The sequence below is a fragment of the Microcaecilia unicolor genome, chromosome 11 (assembly GCF_901765095.1).
Source record: "Microcaecilia unicolor chromosome 11, aMicUni1.1, whole genome shotgun sequence".
Classification (NCBI taxonomy): Eukaryota; Metazoa; Chordata; class Amphibia; order Gymnophiona; family Siphonopidae; genus Microcaecilia; species Microcaecilia unicolor.
In genome coordinates, this window is record NC_044041.1 from 85272771 (window position 1) to 85286315 (window position 13545).

The following is a 13545-nucleotide window of genomic DNA, read 5'->3' on the forward strand; positions in this document are numbered from 1 at the left end:
GAAGACTCATTCAAAATCCAATGAGATGCTAGCAAAGTCCCTTGAACACTTTCCCTAAAACAAGCAATTGTCTGCTCTCAAACCTTGAGAGAATAAGGTCAGTACCCAAAGAACAGAATAAAAGGAGCCAAATCTTTCTGGGAAGAAATCCTCTTAACGCCAGATCTCAAACGTCTTCCAAATTCTGATGCAGGCTGATGAAGTGGATGTCTTTCAAGGTTGTGAACATGTTATCTTAGGGTTGGATGTCTTTTAGACTTGATAGTGGTTCACTACTTTGTGTTGTTCGCTGTTTTTGTTGTCCAGCTTTGCAGTGCTGTACCACTATTGATTAAATTACACTGGTTGCAGGTGGAGGCAAGGGTGGCATTTAAGATCTATACAATGGTGTTTGCAATATTACATGGCCATGCTCCAGAATATATAATATGTCTAAGTGTTTGGAGAAAAACTACAATAGGTCAGCCAGACATTTCTTAATGCTCCAAAGTCCTAGTGTAACAAAGATTAGATATATGAAAGTTAATTTCTCTACATTTGCTTTTATGGCTGTCAAATATTGGAATGCTCTGCCTATAGGGTTGAGGAGTATAGCTGATTATAGGAAATGTAGGAAAAGTTTAAAAGCTGGTTTGTTTCAACAGTATTTGATAAGCAAATGAATGGATGTGTTTTACAAGAAAGTTTGGAAACGTTTTAAAAAAGTGGTCCTATCTTAATGGTAGATCGAAAGTAAATGTCTGAATAGGTATTATCTCTAAGGATGCTCAGATCATCTTTATGGAAATCATCTTGAATTCTTAGTGGTAACATGGCAATTAACAAATGTAGCTTGTAATTGTAATATAACCTGTGGGTAAAAATGTACATAATAATTTTACTTGGGATCTGGGGGGGGAGGAGCTCTGGGCTTCCCCTTAGGCACTGGTTGCCTGTGCTGTCTCCTGTGGTGGATCTGGTGTTAGTCTAGAGTCTCCGGGTGGAGCCGCGCTTTCCTGCTGCCTGCCACAGTGCTACCTGACTGAATTTTGCTGTTTCCAGGTTGGGCATGCTGAAAAAATGGACAGATTCGGCCTGTGAGAGGGAACTCCGAACATGCATGGTTTTTCATGCACGAGCGGTAGAGCTCCCAAGCAAGCCGGCACTAGGCCCAAAATGAAGCCAGGGCCCAGATTTGAGAGGCGCCTCGGCAAGGCTCAGCTGTAAATCGTGGTGTTTTCTGATCTGGAGGTGGTGGTCACCCTATGGGGGACCAGGTAAGGGATTTGGTGGTCCAAGATTTTATTTAGTTTGTTTAAAAAAAATTTTTTTTGTCCCATTGGATTGGCATTTAAGGGGTTAATTTTGGGAGGAATCTGGTGGCAGTTTATTTATTTATTACATTTATATCCCACATTTTCCTTCCTATTTGTAGGCTCAGTGTGGCTTACATAGTACCGGAGAAGCGTTACAGACTCCGGTGTAAACAACTACAAAGTGATGTTGTGGTAAGATAAAGTTCATGTGGCACAGCCACACTAGGGAATCGTACAACAGAAGAGTTGTGTTATGTCCATTACGTTCTTTAGTTTTGTTGTGTTGCAAAGATCAGGCATTTATGTTGGATCGGTAGGGTATGCCTTTTTAAACAGGTTAATTTTTAGTGTTTTCCGGAAGTTTAGGTGGTCATTCATTGTTTTCAAGGCTTTTGGTAATGCGTTCCACAGTTGTGTGCTTATGTAGGAAAAACTGGACGCATGAGTTGATTTATACTTGAGTCCTTTGCAGCTTGGGTAGTGCAGATTTAGGTACGTTCGTGTTGAATCGGATGTGTTTCTAGTTGGTAGGTCGATCAAGTCTGTCATGTATCCCGGAGCTTCAACGTAGATAATTTTGTGAACCAGAGTGCAGATTTTGAAAGCAATGCATTCTTTGATTGGGAGCCAGTGTAGTTTTTCGTGAAGGGGTTTTGCACTTTCAAATCGCGTTTTTCCAAAGATAAGCCTAGCTGCCATGTTTTGAGCGGTCTGAAGTTTCTTTAAGGTTTGTTCTTTGCATCCCGCATAAATTCCATTGCAGTAGTCTACATGGCTTAGTACCATTGATTGTATCAGGCTGCGAAATGTTCCCCTCGGGAAGAATTGTTTCACGCATTTGAGTTTCCACATTGAGTGGAACATTTTCTTTGTTGTGGATGTCACTTGGCTCTCTAGTGTTAAGTTGAGTTGAGGTCCATTGTAACACAGAGGATTTTCAGGCTGTCTGAGATAGGGAGGGTGTAATTTGAGGTGTTGGTAATTGTGGGGTTATCCGTGCTGTGTAGGGATGAGAGGATGAGACAGTGTGTTTTTTCTTTGTTTAGTTTTAGTTGAAATGCATTTGCCCAAGAGTCCATGATCAAGCTGATCTTGATTTCGTTGGTGATTTCTGTCAGTTTAGATTTGTAAGGAATGAATATTGTGACATCGTCTACATAAATGAAAAGGTTAAGGCCTTGGTTGGATAAGGACTTGGCTAGTGGGGTCATCATTAGGTTGAAGAGGATCGGTGATAGTGGTGATCCTAGTGGTATTCCGCAGTCTGCTTTCCACGGTGATGATATGTTTGAGTTTGATTTTACTTGATATGTTCTTGTGGTTAGGAAACCTTTGATCCAGCTAAGTATGTTTCCACCAATCCCAAACTTATCTAGTAATCTTATTAATATATTATGGTTTACCATGTCGAATGCACTAGACATGTCGAATTGGAGGAGGAGGATATTTTTGCCTGTTGCTATTTCCTGCTTGAATTTGGCTATGAGAGTGAGTAGTACTGTTTCTGTGCTGTGGAGGGGATGAAAACCTGACTGTGATTTGTGTAATATTGAGAATTTGTTTATACAATCTGCTTTCCATCAGTTTGACTGACAACAGAATGGATGCTACTGGATGGTAGTTAGTGATTTCGTTTGTTTTTTTTCTTGGTATCTTTTGGTATTGGGGTGAGTAGGATATTGCCATTTTCCTTAGGGAAGAGACCTTGCTGAAGCATGTAATTTAGGTGGGATGTGAGGTCTGCTATGAAGTGGTCAGGGGCGGATTTCATTAGGTAGTTGGGACAGGTATCTAGTTTACAGTGAGTGTTGGAAAAGCTGCTGATCGCCTGTGCAACTGCATCGACGGTAAGGAGGGCGAATTTTAACCAGGTTCGGTCAGCCGGGTATTCTCCAGTGGTTGGGTCCAACAAATTAAGGAAGATTTCGATGTCAGTGTTGTCCTGAGGTAGCATGTTGCGTAGGTTTGCAATTTTTTCATTGGGCAAGTTTGTCTGCAGATGGGATGTCTGTATTCAATGTAGTGATCAAGTTGGTGTCTAGGAATTTGTTCACGAGTAGGTATAATTTCTTCGTGTCTTTGTAATCTGTTCCTATTTTAGTTTTATAGTATGATCTTTTGGTCTGTCTTATTGTGTATTTGTATTTTCTTTGTGATTGTTTCCATGTCTTGAGTGTATGTTCGTCTTTTGTTTTTCTCCATGCTCGTTTGAGTTTCCTGGATTGTGTTTTAGCTTTTTCAGTTCATCATTGAACCATGGTATAGAGTTATGCTTAAGTAAGTTCTTGTTCGCAAGGGTGCTATTCATCTAGTATACATTTGCATCTTTTATCCCATTCCACAAGGTAATATATGGAGTCTGTTTGTGCTGTCCATTCATTGTTGTATATCTGTTGCCAGAATGTTTTCGTGTCTACTTGACCTCTTGTGCTGTAGGATGTGTGTTCTTGTATTTGGTGTAATCCCTTCTTCCGCCAGTGTAGGGATAAATTTAATTGTAGTGATCAGTCCAGGGTGTTTCTGTCCATTTAATATCTGTTATTATTAGGTTCTGGTCTGTTGAAAGTTTGTGTGAGATAAGATCAAGTGTATGCCCTTTGACATGGGTTGTTTGTATTTGTGGCCATTTGAGATCAGAAGGAAGCCTGTTGTGAGAAGAAGAGGACCTCGGCTGGTGGGGGGTTGGGGTCCCCGGCCAGCAAAGGTAGGCGACGGTAGGAAGGGGGGGGGTCGAGAGCTTCATCAGCGGGGGAGGGGGGAAGTTGTTGGTGGCGGCGGCAGGGTTGGCAATGGCGGGGGGGGGGGTCAGCGGCACCGGGGGGGGGCTAAAATGTGCCCCCTCACCTCGGTCTCTGGACCCCCCTCCCGCTGAAGTCTGGCTATGCCCCTGGTGTGAACATCATAAAATCTATGTTAAAATGTATGAGAACAGTACTGTATATGTGGTTTGATGGGACTAATGGTTATAGGACATCTTGAATAGCTTTCGTGGTAATTTTTATGGTATTTCTATTAAAAATTCAACTTTTCTATTATTCTCTATGGAGAAATTTACTTGGAGAAAGTTCAGTTAGGTTCCATGCATCAAAACATTCTGTGATCTGAGACTTGATTGGCTAGCGGAGGCTGCTGATGCAATCAAAGTCACCATCTCCTTAACAACAGCTTGCCTGCCTGTAGTGTGCTTGCTTGGCAGCTGGGAGAGGGGCTGAAGATATGGAATAGTGAGGACATGTGTGAGAGCTCTGACCATGTGATAGATTTCTGAGCCAAAAAAAGTGTTTCAAAGTTAGATTTTCCTTAAAGGCTTAAATACTGAGTGGTGGTGAGGTGAGTTGGAAGTGAAAGATGTGGGATTTGTTTTAGAAAAATCTGAAAACTGATTTCTTATTATCTGTGTGCTGTTTGAAAGTTTTGTAATTAGGACTGATGGCAAGAAAACGATTGTGTTACTGTGTGAAACAGGTTTATTTAAGTAGATTAACCCCAGTTAAATCCCTGGCCTTCAAGGCCTAAGGTTTGGCCTGATGTAAAACAGCTTGCGTTTTATGTATGGTTTGCTAGCGTGACAGTATGAGAGCTTGCACCCTATTGAGAGACCCAGTTGCTGTGGGCAGTGTGACTGCAGTGCTCAAAGAAGAAGGCCCTTCTTTAGTTAGGGTATATAGTGAAAAGAATAGCAGAATTATTTAGGGTTGCAAAATTAACAGTTATTTTGTCAGCTAAAAAGGCCCAGTAATCCCTATGCACCAGCTAGGGCTGTTTAGATTATAGTACTCTATTTGATTCGTTATCCTAGTAAGTCCTTTGTTACAATGTAAACCTGTTGATTGCAGTTCCTTATTACAAAGTAAACCATGTTAACTGGCCCTGTTATACTGCAAACCACAAAGAACCAAACTTGATTTGGATAATGTGGGACACAAGACTAAACAAATGGAAAATGGAAAAAAAAAAGAAAGGAAGAATGTTCCTCTTATTGATTTGCTTTAAAGTGCAAGGATGCTAGAAAAGAACTTGAGCTCCAACAGTCAAGCAAGGTGAAGAAAAGAAGCCTCAAGACAGACCAAAGTAAAGATGAGTCTGCTCTGCACCTCCACATACAGCAAAGGAAAGGACATTGAGGTCTCTGGGTATAGTAAAACTTACCTTTTCTGGGGACTGGTTCTAGGTGTCTGCACCTGAAAAACATAAGACAGATCACAATGAATCAATTACTAAGATACACACTACCAAACAAATAATTAAAGAGTAAATAAAGAACCTGAGATAACTTGGTCAATACTTATCTGATGGGTCATGTTGTTCCAGAACAGTATTGCTGTACCTGACAAAGAAATTTGAATTGTTAGTTAACTTGTTCTACCAGAAGAAATGTTTGAATATATGTTAATGCAACAAAAGAACCAATTTTGTTAACTTGAACACATTTTCTATACCTCAAACTGGGTTTTAATAAAAAGTAACTTAAACGTACCATCTGTCTGATTACTGGGTCTCAAAATCCTTTTAGTTTCTATTCTCTCCATAGTTTAGAACTTTGTAGACAAGGCTACTAGACGTACGTGCTGCGTACGTCTAGTAGTGCTATAGAAATGATAAGTAGAAGTAGTAGTTAGTTTAATTGTCTCTGAGCTCAGGGGTGAGCTGTGAGCTTGAGGTACTCAGCCATGGGTAATAATAAAGTTTGCAGGGCCCTCTGAAACTCTGCAGCTACAGTAAAAAAAAAAAAAAAAAACACTGTCTCCTAGTCATGGTTAGGCTAGGCCACATCATCCCCTGATTCCTTTCTTTAACTGAAGAAAATTCTTGCTTTTCTTAGGAAAACCAGTGACATCAAATCTACAAAGCCCTTCACAAGGCATTATGGAGAACACAGTCAACAACAAAAGTTTTTTTCTATCTCCATCTGTTTGCAGGGGGACATAACCCACTGGTCTGATAGAGACTAAAGAAAATAGACTAAATACAGTGGTGGAAATAAGTATTTGATCCCTTGCTGATTTTGTAAGTTTGCCCACTGACAAAGACATGAGCAGCCCATAATTGAAGGGTAGGTTATTGGTAACAGTGAGAGATAGCACATCACAAATTAAATCCGGAAAATCACATTGTGGAAAGTATATGAATTTATTTGCAATCTGCAGAGGGAAATAAGTATTTGATCCCCCACCAACCAGTAAGAGATCTGGCCCCTACAGACCAGGTAGATGCTCCAAATCAACTCGTTACCTGCATGACAGACAGCTGTCGGCAATGGTCACCTGTATGAAAGACACCTGTCCACAGACTCAGTGAATCAGTCAGACTCTAACCTCTACAAAATGGCCAAGAGCAAGGAGCTGTCTAAGGATGTCAGGGACAAGATCATACACCTGCACAAGGCTGGAATGGGCTACAAAACCATCAGTAAGACGCTGGGCGAGAAGGAGACAACTGTTGGTGCCATAGTAAGAAAATGGAAGAAGTACAAAATGACTGTCAATCGACAAAGATCTGGGGCTCCACGCAAAATCTCACCTCGTGGGGTATCCTTGATCATGAGGAAGGTTAGAAATCAGCCTACAACTACCAGGGGGGAACTTGTCAATGATCTCAAGGCAGCTGGGACCACTGTCACCACGAAAACCATTGGTAACACATTACGACATAACGGATTGCAATCCTGCAGTGCCCGCAAGGTCCCCCTGCTCCGGAAGGCACATGTGACGGCCCGTCTGAAGTTTGCCAGTGAACACCTGGATGATGCCGAGAGTGATTGGGAGAAGGTGCTGTGGTCAGATGAGACAAAAATTGAGCTCTTTGGCATGAACTCAACTCGCCGTGTTTGGAGGAAGAGAAATGCTGCCTATGACCCAAAGAACACCGTCCCCACTGTCAAGCATGGAGGTGGAAATGTTATGTTTTGGGGGTGTTTCTCTGCTAAGGGCACAGGACTACTTCACCGCATCAATGGGAGAATGGATGGGGCCATGTACCGTACAATTCTGAGTGACAACCTCCTTCCCTCCGCCAGGGCCTTAAAAATGGGTCGTGGCTGGGTCTTCCAGCATGACAATGACCCAAAACATACAGCCAAGGCAACAAAGGAGTGGCTCAGGAAGAAGCACATTAGGGTCATGGAGTGGCCTAGCCAGTCACCAAACCTTAATCCCATTGAAAACTTATGGAGGGAGCTGAAGCTGCGAGTTGCCAAGTGACAGCCCAGAACTCTTAATGATTTAGAGATGATCTGCAAAGAGGAGTGGACCAAAATTCCTCCTGACATGTGTGCAAACCTCATCATCAACTACAGAAGACGTCTGACCGCTGTGCTTGCCAACAAGGGTTTTGCCACCAAGTATTAGGTCTTGTTTGCCAGAGGGATTAAATACTTATTTCCCTCTGCAGAATGCAAATAAATTCATATACTTTCCACAATGTGATTTTCCGGATTTAATTTGTGATATGCTATCTCTCACTGTTACCAATAACCTACCCTTCAATTATGGGCTGCTCATGTCTTTGTCAGTGGGCAAACTTACAAAATCAGCAAGGGATCAAATACTTATTTCCACCACTGTATATGTAAACACAAGTGTGTTTGACAATAGGAGATCAGACAGATGTAGCTGTAGGGAGCTTTTTACAATGCTATGAAATATTATATAGATAGAGCAAATGTATTGTTAGTCCAGTACAAAGGTATTATCCTATTTTTCATGTTTTTGTTTTTACCTTTATTTATGTATTAATATTTAATATGGACTAACATAGCTTCCACGCTATTATCCATAAAATATTCATGCACATCTGTAACCCGACACACAACCAAAAGAAGGCAACCATGTGCCTGAGACACACAGCTACTCTGTCCTCCTGACCAAAGCAAACTCAGCGGGGCGGGGGGGGGGGGGGGGGCTCCTGTTTATTTTTCTTCTTTTCCTGACCTAATATATCTCACTGTAAATGGAGGGGGGGGGGGGGCTATCCAGAGCGCTCTTCCTTTCTTTCCCGTCTCACATGAAACACCCATGGAATAGGCCCGCCTCCCTACTGGCCTCTGCCTATTGGTTACTTTATAGAAAGCCTTTCAAGCCAGTGGCCAGAACAGCTGTCAGCCCAACCCTCCTGACCCAGCGCCTACGTTTCTTCTTGAATTTCAAAAAACTTTTTTTTACTTCTTCTTTTCCTTGGGATCAAGTTTCAGAGAGGGCTAAGTGATCTCTGGAAATGCATGAATTTTACATGGGAATCACTAATAAGGCGGGGAGAAACCTACAAAACGCGAGTGTGGGTGTCTTACCATCCTGAAACGAAGAAGTGGTGGATATTTTACACCTACAGACCCCCCTCCCAATTAATCGAGACATCTTTTTGTGATAGTTTACAAAGCTGGCAAAAAGACACCTACGTATTCTAGTTCAGTTTATCTGCCCTGGATGAAGCACAGCAGGTAAGGAAAAGAGAGAGAGCGAGCGAGCGAGCGAGCTTTGCAGTTCCGTGTATTTTAATAACCAGAAATTGCAAAAGGTAAGGATAGGGTTGGGTTATTTTTCCAAATGTTAAAAAAGGTCGGACTGTTTCTGCACTGTGGCACAAATCTGAAATTGAGAGTTTGATGTAAAAAAAAATAATGTGCTTAGCAAACCCACTGCAGTGTTTAAAGCAACCAACTAGACAAAGGATTAGTTAAACTGCGAAAGATAAACGATAGCGAAGATTGAGCCGCTGAGGCAGGGATATGTAAGTAGAGGGGTGGAGTAGCTCTTTAGTTCTGCAAACTTTTCTGACTGTTAACATCTGGATTGAAATATAATCACAACTTCTTGCAGCAAATCAGATCAACCTTTTCTCAAACACATGAGAGTTTTCCAGATCCCCCAAAGTGATTTGCGTCTGTATTTACTTTCTTAGGGGGTGGGATGTACAAAGTACGGGCCTTCCTTGCTAGTGTTAGAAAAACTACAGAACTGATGCATGCACATTTCGTTTATAAGAATAATTCACTTATAAAGCGCATCTTTTCAAACGTCACACGCTCCTTCCTCTGTAATACAAAATAAAGAAATGAAATCCCAGATTGTTTCTGTGGGATTACTATCTCTTATCAGGACATTCTGCTTAATATCAGATAGTCTCACTAGATCCAGAGCTAGTGAAAGGGTACTGGACGCCCTAAGCAAACAAACCTTATGCTATCCTCCAGCCGAAATTAACTTTCAGGCCCTTAATGATGCTTTTAAATATTAAAAATTTGTTTTATGTAGCACATGCATACAGAATAATGAGGTCAAAAATTCTTTAAAGTCTGCTGCTGTTTAACAATCTAATTACAATAGGAGGATTATTTTCAAAGTGGAGGCTCACCTCTGAAGATCTGTTTTCTTTGAAAAATAATTCTTCTATTGTAATTAGATTGTTAAACAGCAGCAGACTTTATAGAATTTTTTTACTTGATTATAATAGTTGTTGCTATAGTATTTAATAATTGAGAGCCTGTTGGAAATACTTACAAAATAATGAAGGCAGTTTCACAAGGTTATTTGCCTAGCTAAGGGGGGGGGGGGGGTAGTGATCAACATGAGATACCGTGAAGACAGGTTATTTTACCACTAACTCATACTATCTTAGCACAAGTCCAATGTTAGGGTTAACACAGCCCACATTGATCACTCCCCCCCCCCCCCAAATGATGGTCTGTTTGCAAATTGTCCACCCTTCCTGCATGTAAAAGTATAGATCGATGGTTCTTTCAGCTCATGTAGCTATCAGGGGCCATTGTTTTGCTGCCCATTGCTGTCCCTCAGAAGCTGCTGCCCTAGGTGAAGACTTGGTATTGCCTAACAGTTGGGCTGGTCCTGGCTGGGCCCCTGCCTGTGATGGTAATTCTTGCTGTAACAATTTTCTCCTTCCAAGCACCTTTTCAAGTTAGCATTTCTTCCTGTAGAAAGAGTTTGCACAGCTGGCTTATACTGATGTGGAGGGAAGGGGGTGAAGCGGAGTGGGGCTTTTAACAAGGCTTCATTACTGCATCAAGCAGTAGATGTATAAAATATTGGTCCCTTATCTTTCCATCCACCAATTCTGATCAGATTCATCTTTCCCCCATTTCTCCCTTGCCCCCACGAAAAGAGAAATTGTTGCGTGCAGCACCCTGTGGATGCTCTGTGGTTCAGAAAGATGCTGGTTCCTGACCTGGTATTATAATTGTGATTTGTGATCAATGACTTTCATCAGTTACACTGCTAAGGCTGCTTTTGTCTGCAGTGGGTTTCAGCCCAATCCTCAGGGATCACCTGGCCAGTCAGGTTTTCAGGATATCCACAATGAATATGCATGAGAGAGATTTGCTTGCACTGCCTTCTTGGTATGCAAATCTCTCTCATGCATATTCATTGTGGATATCCCAAAAACCCGACTGGCCAGGTGGTCCCCGAGGACTGGGTTGAAAACCATTGTCTTAACATATGCCTCTACCTGGACTCCATTGTGAACCTTCTAAAGCAGTGTTTCCCAGTCCAGTTCTGGAGTACCCTTGCCAGTCAAGTTTTCAGGATAGCCGCAATGAATAATGCATGAACTTGATTTGCATACACCGCCTCCATTATATGCAAGTCTCTTTCATGCATATTCACTGTGGATATCCTGAAAACCCGACAGTCAAGGGGTACTCCAGGACCAGACTTGGGGAAATACTGCTCTAAATGTTCCTCTCTTCATTTTTGTTCACTCCATCCTCAAAACCCAGGCATCCCGCATATGCTATCAATTAATAGAGAGCAAAGACCTTTACATTAAGGCAGATACTGTTTTGAAATCAGGAGCTTGGGTTCTGAACAGCAACATTCCCTTGGCTGAGATCTGTGATATCACGTCCCTCTGACAGCTATTATTCCGCAGTCCTGCCGCTCAAGGGGATTTTGCACTTCCATTTTCTCACACTGACAGAGATGTGTTATGTTTCCCTACCTGCTGCTCATTTGAGAAAGGAAATGGCATTGGGGGTGGGGGGTGTTGTCTTATCCTACATTTGATCAGTGTGCATTTCACTGCTCCATAACAAATATGCTGAAAGTTTAGGGGAAAATCTTAGCAGCAGTACCCAACCTTACATTCCCAAAAAAGGTATGTTGCACTACTCAAAGACCATTGCTGTCAATTATCTTATGATCCAAGAAATTAGTTCTGAAGTCCCTTCTTTTTTTATTTGGTGCTTTTCATGGTCCAAAATGTTTCTGGCGGTAGATGTTTTTCTGGATGGAATATCCCCGAGTTCTTGCCATGTGCAGTAGCTGGCTTAGGCCTAATGTGTCAACATTGAGCACAAAAAATGCTTTTTCCACCCCTCAGTACCCTAGACTTCAGGAATTTATTTTTTAAGGTAGTGGAGGGGGGTGCCCTAGATACCAGGGAATTTGTTTTGTTTTGTTTGAAGTAGGGAATGAGAGAGGGTGGGTTGTGTCCGATAGGGACCCCAATGGAGTGCCAATGCAAAAAAGCAAATGAAGCAGGGAGTTCAGGTCGGACTACAATAACCTGTACCTGATAAAAAAAATTCACGAGTCCACTTTATTTTGTGCATTGCTGTGGCATATTTAATGGCATCTCCTGCATTCATTGTGTGAGGGAAACCCATGCTTGATCGCTTTATTGCATTGCTTGTATCTGACGCTAGCTTTTTGTGTGGGTTCACAATCCTATGCACCCTCTTGGTCAGGTGCAGTTGTGCTGCTTGAGCTGTCGATCTTCACAACCTGTCTTCTTTTTGGGCTTCCTCTGGGCCTGTTCCCCTCTACCTGCATTTCCATTACCTTCCTACTGACATAACATTCATCTTTTGCTCCCCATCCCTAAACCACACCAGTCGTCTTCTTCTTCAGCCTTTTCCTAACTTTGTGTCACAACGCAGCTGTTTCTTCTTTTGTTTTCTCACACTCCAGCACTCTGCTGTCTCCACTAGAATTTATTTAAAATATTTGCCTGCTCCATCCACAGTTCTAGGATATAACAAATTCACATACGTAATCACTAAAAACAAACAGATACTAGCTCTATCAACAACTTGTTTTCCGTGCCCCATATCAATGTACACATTAGCCCACCACAATCTGCACCTATGTGGTCTTGCTACCACTTCGTGAACCATTTCTTTTTAGCAGACTGAGATTCCTGTATCACAGGCAACACTACTCAACTCTTTCCGCATTAGCCATCCGGTTATGGTTCCAGCTATGATCTCTCCCGCAAGGGGTCTGCTTGTATTCGCTATTGCATCTAGTTATCTAACTCAGCCTGCTTGCAGTTTCTTCTCTCAGGTTCTCAAGCTTTCAAGCTCATCATTTTTATCACTGAATTTTTATGCTGCTGATCTTCTATGTGGTGTACTTGTCTTTCTGTATCATTTTCCCTGCTCTCTATATTTAGCACAATCATGAGTTCTCTGGCCACCCTGTCATAGTCTTTTTCAATCTTGACAAATACTATCCCCATAATTCTATAAAGTCGCCAAGATGCATGTGCAATTTAATTAAATGAGCTAATTAGTGCCAATAATTAGCTTTTTAACAAGATTTAATTGGAATTACATGTGTAAATCTAGGTGCGAGTAAACAAAAAATGGGGGGGCACAGAAATGGGAGGGGCACGGGTGGAATGGAGCGTTCTTAGTATTTACGACTGTTTTTTTATAGAATAAGGGGGGATATGCGCCTAATTTAAGTGTGTACATTTGTACCACGTTTCAGTTGATGCAAATGACTGCACCTAAAGTTAGATGCGATTACCAGGCATCAGTGCTATTCTATAAACCGTGCCTAACTTTAAGCTTGGCTTATAGAATAACGCTTGTTTTGGCACCATATGTAGAATTCACCCCCGTGAGGGTAACTCTATTACTGGGCACCTGGTAGCAGCCTGTTCTAAAAGGAACATAAGCATCTACTTTGCTTTATAGAATACTAGCTTAACCGCAAAAATATGACCTATAAGCAAGACCAGAACTGGACAATGGATGGACGTGAAAATGAGGTTCGACATTTTTGTGACCATTATATGACCTATAAATATAACTGAAAATAAGCAGAAGGGGGGGGGGGCAGATTTTCTCTAGCTGATGAATCAGGTAGTAGCAGTCTTCCCCATCTAACCTGTTGGCTTAGCAGTTGTTTTTCTCATTTGTCTTTGCTTTTTGTTTCTACCATACTAAACAAGTAATTGCTTATCTTAGCTTTGTATTACATACTTTTTATTTCATAAGATACTAAGTAAT

General features: G+C 41.7%; 1 protein-coding gene across 4 annotated transcripts in view; it reads left to right on the forward strand.

Moving 5' to 3' along the window:
* Nucleotides 1-8466: 8466 nt before the first annotated feature.
* The window catches only part of TNFAIP8L1 (TNF alpha induced protein 8 like 1), a 31771-nt gene continuing 26692 nt past the window's right edge, over nt 8467-13545 (forward strand). For 3 of the 4 annotated variants that reach the window (XM_030219530.1, XM_030219529.1, XM_030219534.1), the window contains exon 1: nt 8467-8730. The gene's annotated coding sequence lies outside the window, so the exon portion shown is untranslated. Of the gene's footprint in view, nt 8731-8783; nt 8808-13545 lie in introns of those variants that run through there. The other variant, XM_030219531.1, reaches the window with a different exon arrangement.